Raw genomic sequence first — 27,080 nt, forward strand, 5'->3', positions numbered from 1 at the left:
TAAATTTTTTAAACTAGTTTTCTATTTTACCCAAGAATCAGAAATGTTTTGTAGCTTATAATTTTAAATATATTAGATTATAATTTTAATGAATATTTATGTTTATATATAATTTAAATATATATTTTATATATATATAAATATTTTAAATTATAGATTATAATACATTGAGGTTTAGGGTCCATTGAATAACTTTTTAATTCCAGTATAGTTAAAAATGTTATATTAATTTCAGGTGTACAGTATACTGATTCAAGAGCTCTGTACATTTCTCAATGCTTCCCTTCTTTAGGGTCCAGTGAATATTTCTCATTTCTTTTAAATAAAGAATTTGATGACCTAGAATAATGTGAAGAAGTACACTACTGTTTTTAGATAAAAACGGCCTTTAGGGGCACCTGGGTGGCTCAGTTGGTTAAGCATCTGCCTTAACCATCAAGCCCCACATTGGGCTCTCTGCTTCTCCCTCTGCCTCAGCCTCCCCACCGCCCCACTTCCTGCTCTTTTTCTCTCGCTCACTCTCTTTCTCTCAAATAAATAAATAAAATCTTAAAAAAACAACCAAAAACACAACAGCCTTTAGAAGTAGTTAGAATACAGGGCTCTGAGGAAATACAGGAAAATCAGGAGTCCCTGAGTACAGTAAGTTTGCAGAACATTGAGAGTGCCTCTCTTCTGACCACACCTTTCGTTTCTTGAATTACTCAGCTTCTGTCAGCAAATCCTTGGAAATGAGAAACTAAGCATCTCGTTACAGGGATTTGAGTGCTGTACTTTCTCCTTCTAGTTTGTCTTGCCTGTGTATTTAGGCAGTGACTTAAGGTTTAAAAATAGGGGCACCTGGCTGGCTCAATCTGTAGATCATGAGATTCTTGATCTTGGGGTTGTGAGTTCAAGTCCCACATTGGATGTGGAGGTTACTTAAAAAATCAAAATCTTGGGGGCGCCTGGGTGGCTCAGATGGTTAAGCGTCTGCCTTCGGCTCAGGTCGTGATCCCGGGGTCCTGGGATCGAGTCCCGCATCAGGCTCCCTGCTCCTTGGGAGCCTGCTTCTCCCTCTGCCTCTCTCTCTGTCTGTCTCTCATGAATAAATAAATAAATAAATCTTAAAAAAAAAAAAAAAAAAAAAAAAAATCAAAATCTTTAAAATGATACACTGTAGAAAAATAAGAGCCAAAAGTCATAATCCTGTCATCTCGATGTAATCACAAAATCGCAAAACACTTCGGCATCGTCCCTCCATTTTCCATGTGTGTATGTACACACTGTAATGGGGATATCATGTGTGTTTTGTAACCTGCCTTTTCCTCCACTCAGGGATACATGCAGCACATTTCCTTCCTTGTCAGTGAGTTACCAGTTCTGTTACCAGTTTTAAAATCCCCACAATATTCTAAGAATGTATCCACAAAAAAAATTTTTTTTTTTTGGAGAGAGACCACGTGCGAGCAGGGAGGAGGGGTGGGGGGGAACAGGGAGAGAGAGAATTTTTTTAAAGATTTTATTTAAGAGAGAGAGCGTGCGCACGAGAGCACGAGTGGAGAGGAATGGCAGAGGGAGAAACAGACTCCCCGCTGAGCAGGGAGCCCAGTGATGTGCTCAATCCCAGGACCCTGGGATCATGACTTGAGCTGAAGGCAGATGTTTAACTGGCTGAGCCGCCCAGGCGCCCCGGGGAGAGAGAGAAAGGATCCTAAGCAGGCTCCATGCCCAGTGTGGAGCCTGACAAGGGGCTCGATCTCACAACCCTGAGATCATGACCTGAGCAGAAATCAAGAGTCAGACGCTTAACAGACTGAGCCACCCAGATGCCCCAGAATGTGTCCACAATTTAACCAACCAGTTTAGGCACTAATATTTTCCGCTCCAGGTTTGGATTATTTTATGCATTATTTTAGTGAACATTCTCATAGTGAAAAATTGAGCCTATTTTAATTATTTTGTTAAATTTCCTAAGAGTAGAATTGTTGGGTCAAAGGCTATGTGTATTTTTAGAGCTTTTGATGTTGTTAAATGGCCATCTAGAAATGTTAAGCCAATTATTACTCCCACTAGCAGTTTATCCAAGTGCCTGCCTACTGAAGGAACATTAAACAATTATTCAGTAATCTTAAGATTTGTTGAATGAGTTATAAGCAATGCATTTTAATTTTATTTGTGCTCTTCTAGATTTTTCACATTTTTTATAAGAAAGCTTATACATGACTATACTCTGATCAACAATACAGCGAGGATCACATTAAATTAGAAAATAAAAAGGGAATTTTGACAGTATGAGGAATTCTTACAGCCATGCAGACTACTTTTCAGCATGAGTGGCTAAGGTGTTCTGAGGCCAGTTCACCAGAGAACTGCCTTCCTGACCTGGTGGCTCTCTGGATAAATTTTTAGGTATACCCTCTATTCTCTGAAACCCTATTTCTTTGTTAGCCAAAACTTAGGAACCACGTAGATTTAGAAAAATGTGGATTCCTCGTCATGTGAACTCAAGAAGACTGTATGTTTGAACAACGAGGGATTCTTGGTATGAATTGTGGTTGTTGCTTTGGAGGGAACAGCAAAGGGAAGTGTGTGATTTGATTTGGATTTTGAAGGGTCTGGGAAGGATTTTCTGAGGAATTGGTAATTTAAACAGAGATCTGAAATGTGAATAGGGAATTCTCCATATGTTACATCCTTCCAGGTGGAGAGGACAGCCTCCAGCCTTCCTTCAACAATGCCTGCCATTTTGAAGGCTACACCAGTCTGTGACTCGACCCTCCCCTTACCTTTTTGCCTTCATCTAGCAACTTCTTGACTATTCCTAATGTTCCTCAAGAACGTTGACTCCTGTCTTCTAACATTGTTTTTGAGTTGTTGGCTCTGCAGGCCTCTGAACCTCACCCTCCCTTCACGGGATCTTTTCTGGGAGTTTTACTTCCAGTTACTTCAGCTCTCCTGAGGCTTGCCCTCTCCCATATGACACTTGTGGAATCTCTGCACACATCCTGTCCTTCCCTAGGTCTCATTCGTTCTCTACTGGTTCTTGTTCTCTTCAGGCACTTTGGTATTCTCTGGCTTCCTCTTCCCTCCCTTACCCTTTGTACCCGCTGTGGGTACCCCAGGGAGTCATGTGACTGTCCTCTTACATTTTGATTTCCTCACTGAACTGTCTGGGTGACTTACCAGCCTTCTTCAGTGGCACAGTCCTGTTTTTTAATTTTTCCGCTTTTTTTTGTCCCGTTACACTGGCTGGAGAGAAACCAGGTATCAAAGTTACTTTCTCCATCACCCATTTACAAGTTCTGGGCTCCGCCAGACCTTTGACTTTTTTTTTTTCTTCCCCTTATTAAGTGAGTCCTTTCACTCCTCTTTCCTCCAGTGTCCTCCGCCTCTCCTCTCCACCATGACTTCCACATCTTAGTTCATTAAGAAAACAAGTCGTCAGATAGATGCTCCCTCAACTTCCTGCCCTCCTCCCTCATCGAGCATTGAGAAACAGTGGCTATCTGTATAGATCTCTGCCCACTCTCTTCCACAGAGGGTATGAGGCAACCCTGCAGATAGTCTGTGTGGAACTGTTTTCACACATCCTCAAAGTTTTCCTGCCAGGGCCACAGGAGAGCCGCTTCCTGCTCCCTGTGGCATCGTTAGGACTTCTTCCTTTTTTTTTTTTTTTTTTTTAAAGATTTTATTTATTTATTTGACAGAGAGAGACACAGTAAGAGAGGGAACACAAGCAGAGAGAGAGGGAGAGGGAGAAGCAGGCTTCCCACCGAGCAGGGAGCCCGATGCGGGGCTCGATCCCAGGACCCTGGGATCATGACCTGAGCCGAAGGCAGACGCTTAACGACTGAGCCACCCAGGCGCCCCTATTTTCACTTTTGTATTACATGTTTATATACCCTTAAACACACATTCAGTATTGACTGCATGATTTAAAACCTTAAGTAAGAGATCTCTTGTGGTCTGTGTTCTGTAGCCTGCTTGCTCATTCAGGAATGTTCTAAGGCATGTTGACCCAAGTGGCTAGATAGAGTTCATTCATTTTAAGTGCTCTCTTTTAATTCTGTTTAAGCATCAGAACTTATATATTCTGTTGATGTGTTGGTTGTGTTCTGTTAAAAACAGGGTCAAGATGCTGAGAAGTGGCATTGCTGGGTCATAGTGCACACACATCTACAACCTACTACATGCCACCAAATTGTTTTGCCAAGTGTTTGAACCAATTTACATCTCTGGCAACAGGGTGGGGAAATTACTGTTTATCCACAGTCCAGCCAGCAGTTGGTATTATTAAGCTCTTTCATACTGGCTTTATCTGATGGGTGTGGAATGACCTCTCATTAACAGGGAGATGCCACAGTTGGTTTACCCATTCACTAGCTAAAGGTGAATGATTGCAGGTTTGGGCTGATATAAATAAAGCCACCATACACATTTATGTGCAGGTGTTTGATTGAACATAAGTTTTCATTCCTCTGGGTAGATAGCTAGAAGTACTGTTGCTGGGTCATAGGGTAAGTTTATCTTTTAACTTCTTATAAAGTTAAAAGGATCTGGGCACAAACACTTTGGAAAAACATTTCATATAAAATGGCCAAAATGTTTTTCCAAAGTGTTTGTGCCATTTTACATACTGACCAGGGGTGTATGATAGTTCCCGTTGCTCTGTGTTCTTATCAGCACTTGGTGTGTCATCTTAGCAGTTTTAATTTTTGTTTTAGCCATTCTAATAAGTATGTCATATATTTTTTAACACAAAGAATTAAATTTTAAAAACTGGATATTTTATGGGGCGCCTGGGTGGCTCAGTCGTTAAGCGGCTGCCTGCGGCTCAGGTCATGATCCCAGGGTCCTGGGATCGAGTCCCACATCGGGCTCCCTGCTCGGCAGGAAGCCTGCTTCTCCCTTTCCCTCTGCCTGCCGCTCTGCCTACTTGTGCTATCTCTCTGTCAAATAAATAAATAAAATCTTTAAAAACAAAACAAAAAAACCCCTGGATATTTTAAAAGGACTTGACGTAATAGATTTTTGTTCTCCATGGTCTTGAATTATTTTTTTTCTCCTTTAATTCAGAACTGGAGCATTGTGTTAGAATAACCAAATAGTGATAAAAGGTGGTATACTACAGTGCAACATTTGCAGGCTGCTGCTAGAAAATTTGGTAAAGGTGTTTTTCTTGTTGCTGTCAGCAAAGCTCTTTAAGTTATGGAGTCTTTGATTTACTGATTGGACTTTTTCTTTTTTTTTTTTGGTTTTATTTCTGGAAAATACGTATTAAAACTTTACAGTGAAGAGTATGCAGTCCCCATTTTAATGACCTCTTCCACTTACTTGTGATTCCCCCCCCCCCAGACCTTGAATAAGATTTAATTTGAGAGTGCTTGTTCCATTCCGAGAAACAGAAGGTGCCGAAGCCGCAGATGTAGGCCAGCAGCCTTACTTACGGAGCAAGACGTTTGAGGCCCACTAGTTAATGACTCCAGCACTTGTACCCCCGTGCATGTGGACCGGGCTTCCGGGCTCCCCGGGAAGGGCTCCTTCCCCTGATCCTGGTGTGGACCGGGCTTCCGGGCTCCCCGGGAAGGGCTTCTTCCCCTGATCCTGGTGTGGACCGGGCTTCCGGGCTCCCCGGGAAGGGCTCCTTCCCCTGATCCTGGTGTTTGCTGCTTGGTGCTGACCAGGCTGGGCTGTAAGGGGAATCTTGGGTTTGGAGGATACAGTCTTCACAATGGATTTGCTTTGAGAGTTGGATAAACTTGATTTTACTTTCAGTGCGAGAGTTCTGGCATGTGCTGTCAGCACACATTCTGAGCTGTGCTTTGAGACCATGAACAAGTGGCCAGCCTTTAAATGTCAGAGAAGCGAATTTAAGGTGAACAGTGAATTAATTCGCTCATCTCACCCAGATGTTTACTCTTTACCATGATGCTTCCCTTTGAAGGAAAAATAGCACTCATCAACATTCATCCAGGTTTGAAGTATGTACTGTTCCGTTTCCTTTTGAGAATGTAGTCATTGGGCTTATTCCAAAATGCGTTGTCTTGCCAGATTGTGTCTCTACATGTTTTGTTTTGTTTGTTTTAAAGAGTATAGTTCAGGCAGTTCTAATATAGAAGAAAATGGAAATAGTAGCTTTTTTCTCTTATGTAATCTGGCTCCTTTTTTCTTACTTTGTTCACCATTGTTAGCATACTGATTTATTAATATGGCTCAAGATGGTTCTTTTTTTTAAGATTTTATTTATTTATTTGAGAGAGAGAGAATGAGAGACAGAGAGCACGAGAGGGAGGAGGGTTAGAGGGAGAAGCAGACTCCCTGCCGAGCAGGGAGCCCGATGCGGGACTCGATCCAGGGACTCCAGGATCATGACCTGAGCCGAAGGCAGTCGCTTAACCGACTGAGCCACCCAGGCGCCCCTCCCAAGATGGTTCTTGGAGCCAGTGGGGAGGAGAGGGCGTACTTCCACTCACATCCCATCGGCCAAAACTTAGTTATGTGGCCATGTCTAGCTGCAGGGGAGGGTGGGAAACGTTGCCTGAATTTAGCTGGTTGTGTGCCCAGCCTAAAATCAAGGGTTTTAATTTTTTAAATTTTTTGTTTGTTTTTTTTTTTTTAAAGATTTTGTCAGAGAGAGAGCACGCACATGCACAAGCATGGGGAGTGGCAGGCAGAGGGAGACAGGCTTCCCGCCGAGCAGGGAGCCCGACATGGGACTCAATCCCAGGACCTTGGGATCATGACCTGAGCCGAAGGCAGACGCTTAACCGACTGAGCCACCCAGGCATCCCAGTCAAGTGTTTTTATAGTAACAATTAATTGAGTGACAAAGGACTCTTGGAGAAACCTGCTGGTTTCTGACACTTCTGATGAAATAGAGAAGTTGCCACACAAATCAGGACAATGCATAATTGGAAATAAGTTATATATGAAATGTATTTTATTTTATTTTATTTTTTTTAAGATTTTATTCATTTATTCATGAGAGACAGAGAGAGAGAGAGAGAGAGAGGCAGAGGGAGAAGCAGGCTCCCAAGGAGCAGAGAGCCCGATGCGGGACTCGATCCCAGGACCCTGGGATCACGACCTGAGCCGAAGGCAGACGCTTAACCATCTGAGCCACCCAGGCGCCCTATATGAAATGTATTTTAATTCTGTTTACTTTTCTATGTTTGAAATTGTCTAAAATAGTTTTTTAAACAGTTTTGTATTTTCCAATTTACTTTATTCAGTGCTAGTTAAATGTTATAACACTAGGGGGTGCTGTTAGTCAATGAATTTGCTGTTTGTGTTTCTAGACCTATTCCTACCCCCCGCCCTCCGCCTTGGCTTATTACCGAATCAGAGCAGTTTTTCTCCAGCTGATAATTCTAAACCTCCTTTGTTGTTTTACTCAGTTTTTCAACATTTTTCAGCATTGAAATGTCTATATATAACATTTTTTTGGAAAGACAGAAATAATCACCACATATAAGGGTATTTCTCAAAACAGTTTAGATTTTGTCCTTAAAAGGAAAGCATAAACTAGAGATTGCATTAGTCAAATTACATATTTTTAAATGCGTAATTATTTCTGAAGAGTTACTTTTTTTTTTTTTTTTTTTTAGTATTTGCCTTTTAGTTGTTTTGCATCATTTTTTTGGTCCTAAATTTACTAACCTTATAGGTATTAAGATTTGAGCTGCTTCTAATTTGTCCCTTAATACAATGGGAGGGGCTTAAACTTAAAATCAGATGAACGGGGGCGCCTGGGTGGCTCAGTCATTAAGTGTCTGCCTTCTGCTCAGGTCATGATCTCAGGGTCCTGGGATCAAGCCCCGCATCGGGCTCCCTGCTCTGCGGGAAGCCTGCTTCTCCCTCTCACACTCCCCCTGTTTATGTCCCAGTCCCCCTATTTGTGTTCCCTCTCTCGCTGTGTCTCTCTCTGTCAAATAAATAAATAAAATCTTTAAAAAAAAAATCAATGAACGCAAAGAAGAAATACTCAGAATCTCGATTTACAGAAATGATCACTGTAAAGTAATTGGTGTATTGCCATCTACTTTCTTAGCGTACTCGTCCATGTGTGTATACAATACTTCACAAAAGAGGGGGACTTAATATGAGTTAATGCTATGCCAGGGATGTTTTTTTCTGTGTTCATTTTGTAACTACCTACCTTTCTGAAGTATCTTATTCTAGGTTTGTAAACTCATTTTCTAAGTTAGACCCCTTACCTATAAATAATTATTTGTCTTTCATTTTCCAGTATTTAGCACTTTATTTAAAGATTTTATTTATTCATTTGAGAGAGAGATCATGAGCAGAGGGGAAGAGTAGAGGGAGAAGCAGACTACCTGCTGAGTAGGGAGCCGGAGATCACGACTTGAGCCAAAGGCAGGCGCTTAACTGACTGAGCCACCCAGGTGCTGCACCGCACCCCCCCGCGCCCCCAACACACACTTTAAAACCTTTTTCTTATTGTAGTAGTTAGCCTCCAATATAGAAGAGTGTCCTATCAGACTCCTGTTCCTGGCTTTCATGGGCACCTCTTGGGGTTTTTCAGGGCAAGAATCTCATTAGCTATGGCATGAGATGGGGATTCTTTTTTTTTTTAGATTTTTTTTTAGATTTTTTTTTTAATTTTTTATTCTTATGTTAATCCCCATACATTACATCATTAGTTTTAGATGTAGTGTTCCATGATTCATTGTTTGTGCATAACACCCAGTGCTCCATGCAGAACGTGCCCTCCTCAATACCCATCACCAGGCTAACCCATCCTCCCACCCCCCTCCCCTCTAGAACCCTCAGTTTGTTTTTCAGATCTGTCGTCTCTCATGGTTCGTCTACCCCTCCGATTTCCCCCGCTTCATTCTTCCCCTCCCGCTACCTTCTTCTTCTTTTTTTTTTCTTAACATATATTGCATTATTTGTTTCAGAGGTACAGATCTGAGATTCAACAGTCTTGCACAATTCACAGCGCTTACCAGAGCACATAGTGTCTATCACCCAGTCACCCCATCCCTCCCACCCCACCACCCACTCCAGCAAACCTCAGTTTGTTTCCTGCAATTAAGAATTCCTCATATCAGTGAGATCATATGATACATGTCTTTCTCTGTTTGACTCATTTCACTCAACATAATACCCTCCAGTTCCATCCACGTCGTTGCAAATGGCAAGATCTCATTCCTTTTGATGGCTGCATAATATTCCATTGTATATATATACCACATCTTCTTGATCCATTCATCTGTCGATGGACATCTTGGCTCTTTCCACAGTTTGGCTATTGTGGACATTGCTGCTATAAACATCGGGGTGCACGTACCCCTTCGGATCCCTACTTTTGTATCTTTGGGGTAAATCCCCAGTAGTGCAATTGCTGGATCATATGGTAGCTCTATTTTCAACTTTTTGAGGAACCTCCATACTGTTTTCCAGAGTGGCTGCACCAGCTTGCATTGAGATGGGGATTCTTTTTGACGACCTTTTTTCTTCTGTGTTGAATGTGCTAAGAGTTTTATTTGAAAATTGATGCTGAGTTTTGTCCCATGCCTTTTTGGTTTTTGTTTATCTTACAGGCTTTCTTCTACCCACTGATGAGAGTTGTAATACTGCTTTTTTTTTCCTTTTTTCTGTCAAGTTTATGATCAGGATGATGCTAGATTCTAAAATGGTTGATAGGCTTGTTTTTCTTCTCCAGTGCTCTGGAGCTGAGTAGCCTAGGAAGTTCTGTTCTTAGTGCTTACAGACATTTGCCTGGGAAGCTACCTGGGCCCGTGTAATTTTGAATGGAAGGTTTCTATCTGCCTTGGCCTTGGGAGGCTTGTTAAGAACCTTCTTGGATGTATTTATCCAATTTATTTATTTATTTTTTGCTTTTCTAGCCAATTTTTTTCTCTCATTTCTTGTCCTTTAGGGTATTTTATTACTTATTCTTTTTTGTTGTAAGGGTGTTTTTACAGTTTCAGTTTCATCTTTGACCCAATGGTTATTTGGGAGAGAGGTTGAAAATTTGAAGTTGTTATGACTTTGTTGGTTAGTAATTCTTTTGATCTCTTGTGGCATTATGGTCAGGCAGTGAGAAATAATAAATGCTCCTTTTTGTGGGGGGTTGAACTTTTCATTTGGCATGATGGCCAGTTTTCACAAATGCTCTTTAACCAGTGAAAGTAAAGCTCTATTTTCTGTGGGGTGCACAGTTTGGTACCTATTATGTTAGCCTTATTCATTATATTGGTCACATTTTCTCATCAATAAAAAATAAAACTCACATGGAGACTGAGCCTGTGCCCCTGTCCCTCCACCCTCTTGTCCCCATCTTCTTGGAGACAGTTAGGTACTTTTATGAACTGTCGGTCCTTTCTTCCATATTGTTAGCCAGTATGGACTTTATATCAGTGAAATAATGTTTGGAACATAAAAATTGACATAATATTTCCATTGTGAATTTTTTACTTTAGCAATGTAAACTTACCCGCTCTTCTCCCTTTTAATACTTCTGGCGTGATTTCATGGTGTCTGATATTTAAAAAATAATGAGGCAGCATTATTACTTTATTTTTGTTTCACTTGGTTTAAGGTGTATTTTTGGGCATTGACATTTATATTCTGATGCACCTGAGAATACTTTGAGTTTAACTCATTTATAGGTTTAGTTTGTGTTTTAGTCTGTAATGTTTCAAATTTTAATAGTGGTTTCCTTTTAAAAACTAAAAAACAAAACAACCTCCAAAACAAAAGAAAAAACCCAGTTTTTCCAGTAGTTATTGCGAAGATCTAATGGTGTTTTAAAAGTCCTACCTGTTTGGGAGATGGGTTTGAGCATTATCTTATTGCCTGTCTTTAATCTTTAATAATGTAGTCTTACTGGATCTGCTTTATTGTTATTAGTTACATTTTTCACATAATCTAGCATATGCTTAGAGAATAATTTGACATATGCGTTCAGTTTTATGATCAGGTTTATCTTCATTATTTAGTTTTGTCCTGACCTTGATGGTTTTGATTGGCACATGTGATTAGCAGCCCTGTGTATTATGGGCCTCTCTGAATTTTGTGTCTTAGGCCGTTGGAATAATAGCCTCAACCTCCCCCTCCCCCCTTCTGAGCCTCTGCATATCTGAGGTTGCATTTTTTTGGCTTTCCCACATGAAGGGCAGCTTGTCTGGGTATAAAATTCTTTTAAAAAAACCTTTTCTTCAGTTCTCTGTCTTCATTTTCTGTAGACTTCTGGCATTTTCATGCTGCCTTGGAAAATCCTGGGGTTCATCTTAATTACTGCTATTACTTGAGTAACCCAAACACTTTCTCCTTCTCCCTGGATGTTTCTACAACTTCTTCCTGTAGTTAAATTATTTTGCCAAAATGTGTCCAAGAACAGGTTTCTTTTCTCCGATTTTGCATGAATCTGGCGTGCCTTTGTAATGTCTCCGATTTTTCTTAATCTCAGAATAGTTGGTTTCTACTCTATATCTTTTTTACATCTTTAAGCCTGTTCCATTCGTTCTTTACGAAACAGTTTTATTGAGCTAGAATTCACACACCACACGGTTCTCCCGTTTAACCTGTGTGGTGCGTCAGCTTCCAGGGAATCACACTTGTGTAACCATCACCGTCAAGTTTGGAACATTTTCTTCATCCCATAAAGAAATCCCAAACTCATTAACAGTCGCTCCCCATTCCTGTCCCCCATCTCCACCCCAGCCCCATGCAACCACTAATCTGCTTTCTGTCTCTCTGGATTTGCCCGATCTGGACATTTCATGTAAACGGAGTCCTATGGCATGACTGGCTTCTTTGTTCTTCTTACGTCTAGTCAAGGAGCACTGGTTATTCATGTCTTGGTTTTGCTCTTTGCTTTTGTCCCTCCACGGTTCTCATCTGGGAACTGCTACTGCCTTTCTGGACTTTTCCTTGTCTCTCCATGTTTCCCAAACTTGTCCTCCACCCATTAGTTTTCTGCTGTTTCCTTGGGTTTTCACTTCTCTCTGTTGCTTCTTCACCACCCCCAGCTTGTTCTCTCTTGGTCTCAGTCCGTTTTCTTCGTGTAATTGTGTGATCCCATTTCCCTTTTTTAAAAATAGCAACTGTTTGTTTTTTAATTCTTTTTTGTTCCAAATTGAAATTTTCTTTCGGTTCCTGCAGTTTAACCTTTTTGAGGTTAGAGTCTTCACAGAACAGCTGAGGACGGTTCTTGTGTTCAGAATACAGAGACTGGATTCTTTTTCCCATAGGCCACATGCTGGGTTTTTTCCTCTTAGCTCACTTTGGAGTGAGGGGCCTTCTGGTCTACCTGAGGCATTGGGTATGTCCCATGTGACCCATGCTCTGGGGACTTGTGAGGATGAAGCTCCTGCTCCTGAACAGGTAAAGCTCTTGGCTCCCAGCTTTCTCCCCGCTTCGACTGCAGCTTCTACTCCAGTCAGCTGGCATCTTTCTCTTGTGCCCACCACTGACTTCCCAAAGATGATTCATGAATGAGTAACTGTCAGAGCTGCTCTCCTCCAGGCTGTCCTGTCTCTTCCTCTGCCTTTATCACCTCTTCCAGGAGGTACTGTGCTGCTGGTAGATGTCCCTTCTGCCTGCCTGTTTCTCACCTGAGCCCTGTGGTCCCCTTGCGGTGCTGGGGAGAGGGAGGCAGCTTCTTGCCCTCTCACGGCACATCCCAGGGGAGCAGGTGCCTGCTGCCCGGGTTTCTGGCAGGCCCTGGCCTGGAGTCAGGGCTAGAAAGGACGAAGTCTGACGACAGCTGTGGCTTCTTCCCTCCTCTTGGTGCTAGATTGTCAGTGCGGGTTTGCCTTCCTGCGTGTTTCTGTGGGCACTTCCACTCTTCAGTGGGGCCTCTGTGGCTGGGACCTGCGTGCCAGAGGCCACACACAGCCCCTCTGGCTCTCAATAGTGCAGTTAGTTGTTGCTTTTCCTGTCATTTCAATGAGCAGATTGTGCTTTGAGATCATGCTTCTGCGTTACTAGAAAGTCTCCAAAGTCGGAGTTTCTCCGTGCTGTCGCAATACATCTCAAAGATCTTAATCTTTGAAAGTCTTTGGGCTTTGAAAACAATTGTTTTTGGGGCCCCCAATTGGGGAAATGTTTTTGGGCCCCCAGCTGGGGAAATGAAACATTACCAGGAAGTATGAACCCCCCCCCCCCCCGCCCCCCGCTGTCACTGAGGTTGGAAGCAGTGTGGGTGGACTCGTTCATTTGAACAGGAGTGTTTGGAAAGATAGGTTTAATTTCCCTTATTTGTGTGGGTTTGAGAAATGTAATCCCAGCAACTGCTTGGTTTCCACAACAGAATATCCACCATGCCCCATGAAACTTGTGACAGACTGATGGTGAGCAGACCATACCAGAAGCATGTAGTAACCGTTTGTAACCAGGTGGTGGCTGTTGTGTAATTTCTGACTAGATGGTATGGTTATACAATTTTGGTGAGCCTGTGTGGGTTATAAAAGCCGAAATTCCTTCAGCACCTAAAACGGCTCCTGCTGAGCATCAGGACGATCCCAGCCCAGCACAAACGTCCGCACAGAGTCGGGTTGTTGGGTGGGTTGGACGCTGATGAACGCGTGTTTTTTGTGGATAGGGTAAGATTTCTCTCTGCAGGTAAGACCATTTCTTGGTAAATTAGCTCTGCTTTGGGGAATTAGTGTCTGTGTGTCTGTCCGTGTCTGTGTGTGCATCTGGTGCCTTGGGGGTCTGTTTCTGCACGCCCGTTCTGTGACTGTTGTGCACTCCGGTCTGTGGCTGTGGCTGGTTTTCTGCAAATACATAGCTCCGTCTGCGTGTGTCTCTGTAGGTGGGTGAGGAGCCTGTGGCTCAAGTTCGCCCAGCTGCGTTACTAGAAAGTCTCCAAAGTTGGAGTTTCTCTGTGCTGTCACTATTTAAATAACCAAATGTTAGTGCTTATGCGACTCGTAGAATTAGAAGGCAGTGCCCTTCATTAAACATGTGAGAAAGAATGACCTTAAAACCTGATCTGCAATAATTGAAATGTCACATGTGCTGTTTTTCAGGTGCTCTTTTACCTTACTTTCTGAGTGAGGTCCAGTCCTGGGTCATCCAAGCTTTGTGTGTTCTCTTATGCTTTCTTTTATGCAGAATTTTAGGGCCTCAGAGAAAAGTAAGGAACCCAGATTAAACTTCATGGAGAGCTGGAGTCTTTTATAGCTGAATACATTAATTTTTTAATCCTTTAAGGTTTGAGGATTATGAAAATGTTAGGTTCAGACACTAAAGAAAGCTGTACATCTGTGGCATAGGATTCTAAGCGATTGCAGTCTCTGTATTGAATGGATTTTTTTTTTTTAAGTTTTATGTATGTAAGTACTCTCTACACCCAACATGGGGCTCGAACTCACGACCTGGAGAGCAAGAGTTGCTCACTCCTCCGACTGAGCCAGCCAGGTGCCCCTGAATGGCTATGTTTTTTTTTAATGAATCAGGAAGAACGTGTTCCTTTGCAGGAAAAGAAAACAAAAACAACCCCAGCTATATAACTTACTCCCAGGTACTATTTTTGTTTATTGACTGTCAGGGAACAGGCTCCCATTTATTGAAGGTCAGGGAGAGCCTATTATTTGGATCACTGTGTACTTGGGGTTAACTTGGAGAAGAATTACAGCGTCCAGCCCCAGGTAATTGCAGTGCAGTTTAGGTGAACCCACTGTTCAGTCCTCAGGTAATCCATCAGGGCAGGTGGAATTTCAGAGCGCCCTCTTCCTTATCTTGGGCAAGTGTTTGAGGAGGAGGAGACGGAACTCTTGGTAGAGCGGGGTTTGGGTGAGGAGACAAAGAGATATCGCAGAAGAGATTTGCCAATGGCACAGACCGCAGGAAGGAAGCAGCAGGTAGTGGAGGGAACTCAGGAAGTGTGCTGAAGTCCAGCAAAACCCAGCAGGTATAGTTGGCAGTTAGGAAATGAGGGAACGAGGGAGCTTGACCTCTGTCCGCAGGTGAGACAAGGATGTTTGGCTTTGACACTGAGGGCAGGAAGAACTGATAAGAACATTCCAGAGAGGAATGGGATGGTCCAAAGAGTAGTTCAGAGTGAGGGCTGATAAGTACATGGGGCTTGAGGCGATGGGGTGAACGATCATTGGGAATGCTTCTGCTGTGCTTTTTCCAGCAGAGGCAGCCGGGCAGAGTAGCTGGAGGTGACCCACTACCCTCCCGAGGCTCCTCCTGTGGGAGGGGACGAGGCGCAAGTCCTCACTTGTGCTGGAAACGGAGGGTGGAGCGGGAGCTGGAGCAGTACTGGGGAGTGGGGTTTAGGGGGTGGGGGAGCACGGGGTTAGCAGGGTATAGCCGTCCCTGGAAGCTACATGAACACTCAGGTTTGTCTTTGTACTGGGAACTGGGAAAGGGGTGGGGGAGAGAGCGAATGACAAAGGTCAGTTGGAGCTGTGCAAGAGGAGGAAGCTTTCTTTCCATTCCTGGAGAGAAACTGGGGGGCTTTATCCAACTTCGTCCAAAATGACCTTTAGAGATAACTTACCTCCAGGCCTCTTCTGGCCGCTCGTCTTCAGAGCCTGTTCTGTTAGTCAGTCTCTAAGGGAATTGAGAGCAGCTTTCATGCTCTCAGAATGATTGTTGTGCCGGCCACTTGCCCTTGGCTGTTGTCCAAGTGAAAATCAACGTCTCTGCCGCAGTTTTCTGAACTGTGACACGGTGATGGTAACAGCCCTTCCCAGCATTCTTGTAAGGGTTAAGTGAAATCCTGTTTGTGTCTTGGACATGATAGGCAGTCAGTTAATTCTGAACATGTTTTTATCTTGTCACTACAAATGCATACAAAATTAGCTTTCCAGTGGCCCCTCAAATGACTGATTAATACATTTAAAATAGTCTTTAATTAAAAACACCATTGGTACGAAAAATGAGGTGTTAAATCATACAGTAGGAATAAATGCAATAAACCCAATCTTGATTCTGCTTGCGTTTTCTCAAATATACCTCTGTATTTTGATTCTGGCCTATAAGCTCTACCTTTTGCTCCATTACCTCTCCTTCTGCCCTCACTTGTCCAAGGCACATGCTTTCCCTGAGTGAATATGGAGGATTAGGATTAGGTTTTGTTTCAGGTATATCACTTATGGGTCCCTGGAAAAATGTTTGTTTTCTTTAGATATTTTGAGTGCCTTTTATGTGGTGGACACTGTGTCCCTGTCCCTATCCCTGCCTGGTCGGGGAGCTGGACCAAGAAGCCATGTGCTTAGAAGAGGGACAGCTAACCCAGGAATGCTTCTCGGACGAAGAGGCTTCTTGATCTCCGACCTGGGAACTGCAGGTCAGTGTGGTCCATGTGGATGGTACCTGGGGCAGGAGAGTCATGGTTAGGATAGTCAAGTCTTAAGGTCTTATCATAATTGTATTTAAATAAAGTTTGGGGAACACATTTCTGCTGGATGAGATCAACCGCAGAAGTTGCTGTAGCATCTGATACCTATAACTTTAGGTCAGAAACATGAAGATCACTGATGGGTATGGATTTTAAAGCCCGCCAGACCGGCAAAACATCAGCTGCTTTGACCTTTTACTGTATGCTCAACTCTATCTTCCCCTAACCAAGCCATCAGTGAATCAGCGTCATGCCCTCTAGGTCCCATGACCATCGCTTTTCGTGGCTCAGCCTGTGTGTAAACGGACATCAGTGGAACAGCCCCTCTCAGACTGGATTTAAGAGCTCTCTCAAGATTTAGAGTTCAGTTTGGGTCTAGAGCTTATTCTGTCCCAGGGCTGCTGCTGCTTTTTTTTTTTTTTCTTTTTTTTTTAAAGATTTTATTTATTTATTTGAGAGAGAGAGAATGAGAGACAGAGAGCATGAGAGGGAGGAGGGTCAGAGGGAGAAGCAGACTCCCCGCCGAGCAGGGAGCCCGACGCGGGACTCGATCCAGGGACTCCAGGATCATGACCTGAGCCGAAGGCAGTCGCTTAACCAACTGAGCCACCCAGGCGCCCTGTCCCAGGGCTTCTTGGGCCCAGTCTCCAGAAGAGATGGAAGGGGTCTCCTGCGGGCAGGGAGTGTTCTTTAACATCTCCTGTTTCATTTTACCAGTGGGGGATTTTATGCTCCATAAAATACTTGCTTTCAGTCAGGAATGATCCTCCCTTACCCCTTGACAGTCCGGGAGGATTTACGGTGTCCATCCAGCGGCCCTGCAGCCCGCTGTCGTGGCCCCCGGCTCCATTTTCACGGGATACCCAAGCAGTCCAGCACTGTTTGCCCAAAGGCCTTTTTTTCCCCCTTCAGAGCAGGGTTGTTGACGTGAGGCCTGTGAGGGGGGTGACCTCTAAAGCACTGCTCTTCCTGGGGTTCCCAGCAGCTGTGTTGATTTGGAACCTGGCGGCGGACTCTGGGCTCCCCTTCAGAAATCCAGTTTTTATCCGGTTTCTTTTTTTTTTTTTTTTAATATATATATTTTTTTATTCTTATGTTAATCCCCATGCATTACATCATTAGTTTTAGATGAAGTGTTCCATGATTCATTGTTTGTGCATAACACCCAGTGCTCCATGCAGAATGTGCCCTCCTCAATACCCACCACCAGGCTAACCCATCCTCCCACCCCCCCCAGAACCCTCAGTTTGTTTTTCAGAGTCCATCATCTCTCATGGTTCGTCTACCCCTCCGATTTCCCCCGCTTTATTCTTCCCCTCCCGCTACCTTCTTCTTCTTTTTTTTTCTTAACATATATTGCATTATTTGTTTCAGAGGTACAGATCTGAGATTCAACAGTCTTGCACAATTCACAGCGCTTACCAGAGCACATACCCTCCCCAGTGTCTATCACCCAGTCACCCCATCCCTCCCACCCCACCACCCACTCCAGCAACCCTCAGTTTGTTTCCTGCAATTAAGAATTCCTCATATCAGTGAGATCATATGATACATGTCTTTCTCTGTTTGACTTATTTCACTCAACATAATACCCTCCAGTTCCATCCACGTCGTTGCAAATGGCAAGATCTCATTCCTTTTGATGGCTGCATAATATTCCATTATATATATATATATATATATATATATATATATATATTCTTTATCCATTCATCTGTCGATGGACATCTTGGCTCTTTCCACAGTTTGGCTATTGTGGACATTGCTGCTATAAACATCGGGGTGCACGTACCCTTTCGGATCCCTACTTTTGTATCTTTGGGGTAAATCCCCAGTAGTGCAATTGCTGGATCATATGGTAGCTCTATTTTCAACTTTTTGAGGAACCTCCATACTGTTTTCCAGAGTGGCTGCACCAGCTTGCATTCCCACCAACAGTGTAGCAGGGTTCCCCTTTCTCCGCATCCCCGCCAACATCTGTCGTTTCCTGACTTGTTAATTTTAGCCATTCTGACTGGTGTGAGGTGGTATCTCATTGAGGTTTTGATTTGGATTTCCCTGATGCCGAGCGATATTGAGCACTTTCTCATGTGTCTGTTGGCCATTTGGATGTCTTCTTTGGGAAAATGTCTGTTCATGTCTTCTGCCCATTTCTTGATTGGATTCTTTGTTCTTTGGGTGTTGAGTTTGATGAGTTCTTTATAGATTTTGGATACTAAACCTTTATCTGATATGTCATTTGCAAATATCTTCTCCCATTCTGTCGGTTGTCTTTTGGTTTTGTTGACTGTTTCCTTTGCTTTGCAACAGCTTTTTATCTTGATGAAGTCCCAATAGTTCATTTTTGCCCTTGCTTCCCTTGCCTTTGGCGATGTTTGTAGGAAGAAGTTGCTTCGGCTGAGGTCAAAGAGGTTGCTGCCTGTGTTCTCCTTTAGGATTTTGATGGACTCCTGTCTCACATTGAGGTCTTTCAACCATTTGGAGTCTATTTTTGTGTGTGGTGTAAGGAAATGGTCCAGTTTCATTCTTCTGCATGTGGCTATCCAATTTTCCCAACACCATTTGTTGAAGAGACTGTCTTTTTTCCATTGGACATTCTTTCCTGCTTTGTCAAAGATGAGTTGACCATAGAGTTGAGGGTCCATTTCTGGGCTCTCTATTCTGTTCCATTGATCTGTGTGTCTGTTTTTGTGCCAGTACCATGCTGTCTTGATGATGACAGCTTTGGAATAGAGCTGGAAGTCCGGAGTTGTGATGCCGTCGGCTTTGCTTTTCTTTTTCAACATTCCTCTGGCTATGTGGGGTCTTTTCTGGTTCCATACAAATTTTAGGATGATTTGTTCCATTTCTTTGAAAAAAGTGGATGCTATTTTGATGGGGATTGCATTGAATGTGTAGATTGCTCTAGGTAGCATTGACATCTTCACAATATTTGTTCTTCCAATCCATGAGCATGGAATATTTTTCCATTTCTTTGTGTCTTCCTCAATTTCTTTCATGAGTATTTTATAGTTTTCTGAGTACAGATCCTTTGTCTCTTTGGTTAGATTTATTCCTAGGTATCTTATGGTTTTGGGTGCCATTGTAAATGGGATCGACTCCTTAATTTCTCTTTCTTCTGTCTTGTTGTTGGTGTATAGGAATGCCACTGACTTCTGTGCATTGATTTTATATCCTGCCACTTTACTGAATTCCTGTATGAGTTCTAGCAGTTTTGGGGTGGAGTCTTTGGGGTTTTCCACATAAAGTATCATATCATCTGCAAAGAGTGAGAGTTTGACTTCTTCTTTACCGATTTGGATGCCTTTGATTTCTTTTTGTTGTCTGATTGCTGTGGCTAGGACTTCCAATACTATGTTGAATAGCAGTGGTGATAGTGGACATCCCTGCCGCGTTCCTGACCTTAGGGGGAAAGCTCTCAGTTTTTCCCCATTGAGAATGATATTCGCTGTAGGTTTTTCATAGATGGCTTTTATGATATTGAGGTATGTACCCTCTATGCCTATACTCTGAAGAGTTTTGATCAAGAAAGGATGCTGTACTTTGTCAAAAGCTTTTTCTGCATCTATTGAGAGGATCATATGATTCTTGTTCTTTCTTTTGTTAATGTATTGTATCACGTTGATTGATTTGCAGATGTTGAACCAACCTTGCAGCCCAGGGATAAATCCCACTTGGTCATGGTGAATAATCCTTTTAATGTACTGTTGGATCCTATTGGCTAGTATTTTGGTGAGAATTTTTGCATCCATGTTCATCAGGGATATTGGTCTGTAATTCTCCTTTTTGATGGGGTCTTTGTCTGGTTTTGGGATCAAGGTAATGCTGGCCTCATAAAATGAGTTTGGAAGTTTTCCTTCCATTTCTGTTTTTTGGAACAGTTTCAGAAGAATAGGTATTAATTCTTCTTGAAATGTTTGGTAGAATTCCCCTGGGAAGCCATCTGGCCCTGGGCTTTTGTTTGTTGGGAGATTTTTGATGACTGCTTCAATTTCCTTAGTGGTTATAGGTCTGTTCAGGTTTTCTATTTCTTCCTGGTTTAGTTTTGGTAGTTGATACATCTCTAGGAATGCATCCATTTCTTCCAGGTTATCTAATTTGCTGGCATAGAGTTGCTCATAATATGTTCTTATAATTGTTTGTATTTCTTTGGTGTTGGTTGTGATCTCTCCTCTTTCATTCATGATTTTGTTGATTTGGGTCATTTCTCTTTTCTTTTTGATAAGTCTGGCCAGGGGTTTATCAATCTTGTTAATTCTTTCAAAGAACCAGCTCCTAGTTTCATTGATCTGTTCTACTGTTCTTTTAGTTTCTATTTCATTGATTTCTGCTCTGATCTTTATGATTTCTCTTCTCCTGCTGGGTTTAGGCTTTATTTGCTGTTCTTTCTCCAGCTCCTTTAGGTGTAGGGTTAGGTTGTGTACTTGAGACCTTTCTTGTTTCTTGAGAAAGGCTTGCATTGCTATATACTTTCCTCTTAGGACTGCCTTTGCTGCATCCCAAAGATTTTGAATAGTTGTGTTTTCATTTTCATTGGTTTCCATGTATTTTTTAAATTCTTCTTTAATTTCCTGGTTGACCCATTCATTCTTCAGTAGGATGCTCTTTTTTTTTTTTTTTTTAAGATTTTATTTATGTATTTGACAGAGAGAGAATGAGAGAGAGAGAACACATGAGAGGGGATAGGGTCAGAGGACGAAGCAGACTCCCCGCCGAGCAGGGAGCCCGATGCGGGACTCGATCCGGGGACTCCGGGATCATGACCTGAGCCGAAGGCAGTCACTTAACCAACTGAGCCGCCCAGGCACCCCAGTAGGATGCTCTTTAGCCTCCATGTATTTGAGTTCTTTCCGACTTTCCTCTTGTGATTGAGTTCTAGTTTCAAAGCATTGTGGTCTGAAAATAGGGAATGATCCCAATCTTTTGGTACCGGTTGAGACCTGATTTATGACCTAGGATGTGATCTATTCTGGAGAATGTTCCATGGGCACTAGAGAAGAATGTGTATTCCATTGCTTGGGATGGAATGTTCTGAATATGTCTGTGAAGTCCATTTGGTCCAGTGTGTCATTTAAAGTCTTTATTTCCTTGTTGATCTTTTGCTTAGACGATCTGTCCATTTCAGTGAGGGGGGTGTTAAAGTCCCCCATTATTATTGTATTGTTGTCGATGTGTTTCTTTGCTTTTGTTATTAATTGCCTTATATAATTGGCTGCTCCCATGTTAGGGGCATAGATATTTACAATTGTTAGATCTTCTTGTTGGATAGATCCTTTAAGTAGGATATAATGTCCTTCCTCATCTCTTATTACAGTCTTTGTTTTAAAATCTAATTTGTCTGATATAAGGATTGCCACCCCAGCTTTCTTTTGGTGTCCATTAGCATGGTAAATGGTTTTCCACCCCCTCACTTTCAATCTGGGGGTGTCTTTGGGTCTAAAATGAGTCTCTTGCAGACAGCATATTGATGGGTCTTGTTTTTTAATCCAGTCTGATAGCCTTTGTCTTTTGATTGGGGCATTTAGCCCATTTACATTCAGGGTAACTATTGAAAGATAGGAATTTAGTGCCATTGTATTGCCTGTAAGGTGACTGTTACCGTATATTGTCTGTGTTCCTTTCTGGTCTATCTTGCTTTTAGGGTCTCTCTTTGCTTAGAGGACCCCTTTCAAGATTTCCTGTAGGGCTGGTTTTGTGTTTGCAAATTCCTTTTTTTGTTTGTCCTGGAAATTTTTTATCTCTCCTTCAATTTTTAATGACAGCCTAGCTGGATATAGTATTCTTGGCTGCATATTTTTCTCATTTAGTGCTCTGAATATATCCTGCCAGTCCTTTCTGGCCTGCCAGGTCTCTGTGGATAGGTGTGTTGCCAATCTGATGTTTCTACCATTGTAGGTTACATATCTCTTCTCCCGAGCTGCTTTCAGGATTTTCTCTTTGTCTATGAGACTCGTCAGTTTTACTATTAGATGTTGGGGTGTTGACCTATTTTTATTGATTTTGAGAGGGGTTCTCTGTACTTCCTGGATTTTGATGCCTGTTTCCTTCCCCAAATTAGGGAAGTTCTCTGCTATAATTTGCTCCATTATACCTTCTGCCCCTCTCTCTCTTTCTTCTTCTTCTGGGATCCCAATTATTCTAATGTTGTTTCATCTTATGGTATCGCTTATCTCTCGAATTCTGCCCTCGTGATCCAGTAGTTGTTTATCTCTCTTTTTCTCAGTTTCTTAATTTTCCATCATTTGGTCTTCTATATCACTGATTCTCTCTTCTGCCTCATTTATCCTAGCAGTTAGCGCCCCCATTTTTGATTGCACCTCATTAATAGCCTTTCTGATTTCTACTTGGTTAGATTTTAGTTCTTTTACTTCTCCAGAAAGGGTTTCTCTAATAACTTCCATATTTTTTTCAAGCCCAGCTAGTATCTTTAAAGTGATGATTCTGAACTCTAGATCTGACGTCGTACTAATGTCTGTATTGAGTAGGTCCCTGGCAGTCGGTACTACCTCTTGTTCTTTTTGTTGAGGTGATTTTTTCCATCTTGTCATTTTGTGCAGAGGAGAATAGATTAATGAGAGAACAAAATGCTAGCAGAGTAACAATGTCCCCAGAAAATATACTCTAAACAAATCAGAAAAGACCTGAAGCAGTGGAAAAAGAAATGGAAAGAGAGAAAAAAGAAAAAGAAGAAAAAAAAAGATCAAAAACAAACAAAACAAAACAACAACAACAACAAAAAAACCAGAATGTGATCAAATATGATCAGGCTGGTATATAGATCAGTGCCACACACTAGATTTGGGGTGTATTTTGGTCCTTTAGAAGAAAGTGCCTCCCAAAATTTTAAAGAAAGAAAAACTTATATATGTACAAAAATAAGGGTTGATATGATGAAGGGATGGAATATGACTATAAAGATGGAAAGTATAATAAATTTTATAAAAGGAATTGATAAGTTGTTTGAAAAAAGAAAGAAGAGGATTTAAAAAAAGAAAAAAAAGGAGAGAATGTGATCAGGCAGGGGAATAGAAAACACCATATACTAGAGATTTAGGGTATATTTTAATCTGTTAGAAGAAACCATCTCAAAATTTTAAAGAGAGAACAACTTATATATAAGCCAAAAATACGGGTAACTACTATGAAGGGATAGAATATGACTCTAAAAATGAAAAATAAAAATGTTTTTTTAAGAAAGGGATTGATAAGATGTTGGTTGAAAAAGGGAAAAAGAAAAATTCAAAAAAAAAAAAAAGAGTTAAAAAAATTTAACTTTGAAAGACTAAAGAATCATGGGGAAAAGCCATGAATTCTGTGTGCATTATTTCCCTAGCGCTGGAGTTCTGCCGTTCTCATTGATCAGTAAACTTGGTCTTGGCTGGCTGTTCTCGCTGATCTTCTGGGGAGGGGCCTGTTGCCGTGGTTTCCAAAAGTCTTTTCCGGAGGCGGAATTGCCCCGCCCTTGCCCCCTCCTGGCTGAGTAATCTGCTCAGGTTTGCTCTCCGTGGCTTTTGTTCCCTGCGAGCTTTCCGTACAGCTTTGGAGGCAGAGAGTGAAAATGGCGGCCTCCCAATCTCTGCCCCGGAGGAGCCGAGAACTCGGGGCCCCGCTCCTCAGTGAGCCCTCAGAGAAAAGCCGTCAGTCACTCCCATCTCCCCGGTCTCCGGCCGCAGTCGGTGCTCACCCGGCCTGTGACCGCGTGTTTCTATCTCTGGCACCCGACCCAGGTGGAGTCTCCAAACCCAGCAGATCCCTGCGGTGCGCTCCCGCGCGGCTCCTCCCAGGGAAGGAAGATGAGTCTCCCCGGATCTGCCATTTGTTGGGTCCCTGCTGGAGGAGCAGGGGCCTGACTGTGCCGCGGATCCCGGTTTATGGCAACCCCGAGCTGAGAGCCCGCGCCTGGGCTCCGCCTCTGCAGCCGGCTTCCCTGCTCCGTTACCTGGGAGCTCTGCCACACTCAGGCACCCCCGGTCTTTCTGTGACCCCGAGGGTCCTGAGACCACACTGTCCCGGAGGGTTCCACCCCCTGCTTAGCCACCAGAGTGACGTCCCTCAGCGGAGCAGACTTTTAAAAGTTCCGATTTTGTGCTCCGCGGCTCTATCACTTGCCAGAAGCGCCGACGGAGGCCCCTCCCCCGCCATCCATCCTCCCAAATATCGCCTCGGATTCACTTCTCCACACGTCCTACCTTCCAGAAAGTGGTCACTTTTCTGATGAGAGAGTTGTTGCTCTTCTTTTCTTTGATCTCCTGTTGAGTTTGTAGGTGTTCAGAATGGTTTGATCCCTATCCAGCTGAATTCCTGAGAGGAGACGAAATCCAGGTCTCCTACTCCTCCGCCATCTTGCTCCACCCCCTATCCGGCTTCTTTTTAACTTTTCTTTCTCTTGAGAGAAAAGTTGACAAATCAAGACAGTGACAGAAGACTGACATAGCTCGTTGCGGGGCAGTGAGATTTTCTCGATTGCAGTCATTGAGGTCTTTTGGTACAGGGCTCTGATCGATGTTAAAGAGAGGCCACTCGGAGGCCATGATTTTGGGTACTCTCTACCCTTGTAGTAAGGAGGTATTAGGATATTTTGTTATCAGTGTCCTTATCTTGTACCACGTGAACAAACTTTTTCTATGGGTGTATTCCTTTAAGCCCAGCAAATAACCTGATATAAATTGGGTACCTGGAATATGCCTTTTATGTCACTGGGCGGGGCTTTAGTTACGTCAGTGACTTTTAGGCTCATTTTTTGTTGTGGTTTTTAGACTGAACCACAGTAAAGTATTTTATCTTGAAACTAGAATCCTTTATCTTGTGAGGTGTACTCTGAAGTTTTTTGTTCTGTTAAATGTCACTGTCTTAAAATTCTGGTTGAGATCCGCTAGGTTGATCATCCTAGCCCACCACTATTAGTGGGGTAGTGACTTGCAGTTTGAAAAATAAGAGCAAAAGTTCCTGGAGCGTTTTTGGAAAAGGCTTTATGAGGATTTTTTTTTTTCTTCTCCCAGTTACACCCCATGACACCGTAACTGTCATCACAAGATCAAATAATAACCACCACTTACAGGTTCATTCATTGCTGCCTATGGGAATAATAATAGCTAGGATAAATGTCAGGATTGTAAACTTTCTAAAGCAGGACCTTATGTATTAGGCAACCATTCAAGTCCTTTCATTTAAAGGGAGTTGAGCATATATAAATTGAGGTTATGTGTTCCAATAATCTTTTTTTGTCTTGGATTAAAAGTATTTAGGTCAAACGTTAGCATTTAACAGAATGTAATGGAGCAGGCACAGTTTAACTATAATCCCCTAATGATGGGATTTAAGCAGAGAGCGAGCCACGGATTGGCCTTGAAAATGTGCTTTATCATTGAACCTGGCCAGCTCTGAAAGGTCTTGTTTGTACCTTGGTAAGAACCGAACTACAGCTTGGCAAGTTGAGGTTTTGAGTTTCCTTATCCTAAAGTTTTCCTTGTTAGTCATACTCTCAGCTGTCTGGATAGGTTTCTGCAGGCAGAGATTATCCCACGCCGGGTTGCACATGCAAAGGTGGGGGTGATGTGAGGACCACTAGCTTCAGAATGTTTGTGCATTTGTTAAAAATGTTCCCAGGTCCCAACGTAGGTCTGTGGAGTCAGAATTTGGGGGCGGGGACATTTTTTAAGTTGGTGGGATTATGGGAGTTTTTAAATTCTTTTTTTTTTCCTTTGAAAATTGATTTTTATCAAAATATAGTTTACACACAGATGGCACTACCAGCCTCATACCACGGTGTAGCAGATTTCTCCGTTTCCTTCCTCTGCCTTTGGGAGTTGCTCTGTCCATTCCTGTGCTAGGGCCCCCACTATCTGCTTCCTGTCACTGGAGCTCAGGGAATCAGGCAGCATGTCTTGTGTCCAGCTTCTTTCTCTCTGTGTAGTATCTGTGCATTTTCATTTTCTCTCTGTTCTGTACATCAGCAGTTGCTTCCTTTCTGTTGCTGAGTATTTTTTTGTAGGGATCCGCTGTGACTTGTTTATCCATTCACCTGTTGATGGACCTTTTGATGTCTTGAATTCTGGGCTGTTATAATGAAAACAGCTTCAGAACTTGTCTACAAGTATTTGTGTGGAAGAAATCTGCATTTTGAGGAAGCTTCGCAAATGAGTCTTAGGCACATGAACTACTGATTCTTTCTTATTTTGTAAAACTGTAGATTTTTGTGTCAAAATGTGAATTTGCCATGCATTTATATTTTTGTTGTAGTATTGCCATCTACGCAGCATAAATATGTATTTTATTAATGTTTATTGAGTATTCTGTGCTCAGAGCTGGGAACATGAAGATGAATTGTACACAGGGGAGATTATACCCTTCGGGAGGATTCTTGGTGGTTACTGCGTTCAGCTATTGAGTGCCTTGGACTAGGAACTGCTAGATGATGATCAGGATTATAGATCAGGATGATGGAAAGACATGTTTTCTTAGGATTTGGTTTTGCTTCCAAGAAACACGAAAAGGCTTGGTTAGTAGTAAATGCCAGGAACAGCTCAGCTTTTAAGTTCTCTGTTTGGATAGTACCATCATACTTCCAAGTCAGGTGGCCATGGTAAGCCACAGTAGGGAGTTGACCCATTCCTGGACAGCAGAGAAATGGCCAGATTAAAAAAATTAAGTGCAAAAGAAATGATCACTGGCTGAACAGTTGATCAAAGAAGTACTGATTCAAAGCTTTTATTCTGTATTAGTTCATGATTATTGGTGGTTGGAGAGCTGGTGGTTCAGTCCCTAGGGAACT

General features: G+C 42.5%; 1 protein-coding gene across 6 annotated transcripts in view; it reads left to right on the forward strand.

Moving 5' to 3' along the window:
- SLC23A2 (solute carrier family 23 member 2) overlaps nt 1-27,080 on the forward strand; it is a 146,330-nt gene that overhangs the window by 33,102 nt on the left and 86,148 nt on the right. Inside the window, exon 1 of one of the 6 annotated variants that reach the window (XM_064572854.1) lies at nt 16,088-16,258. The exons of the other annotated variants lie outside the window; for them this stretch is intronic. The gene's annotated coding sequence lies outside the window, so the exon portion shown is untranslated. Of the gene's footprint in view, nt 1-16,087; nt 16,259-27,080 lie in introns of those variants that run through there. 6 annotated transcript variants of the gene reach the window in all.

The sequence above is a fragment of the Mirounga angustirostris genome, unplaced genomic scaffold (genome assembly GCF_029215605.1).
Source record: "Mirounga angustirostris isolate CCGP_5_RB_7025 unplaced genomic scaffold, mMirAng1.0.hap1 SCAF_10, whole genome shotgun sequence".
Lineage (NCBI taxonomy): Eukaryota > Metazoa > Chordata > Mammalia > Carnivora > Phocidae > Mirounga > Mirounga angustirostris.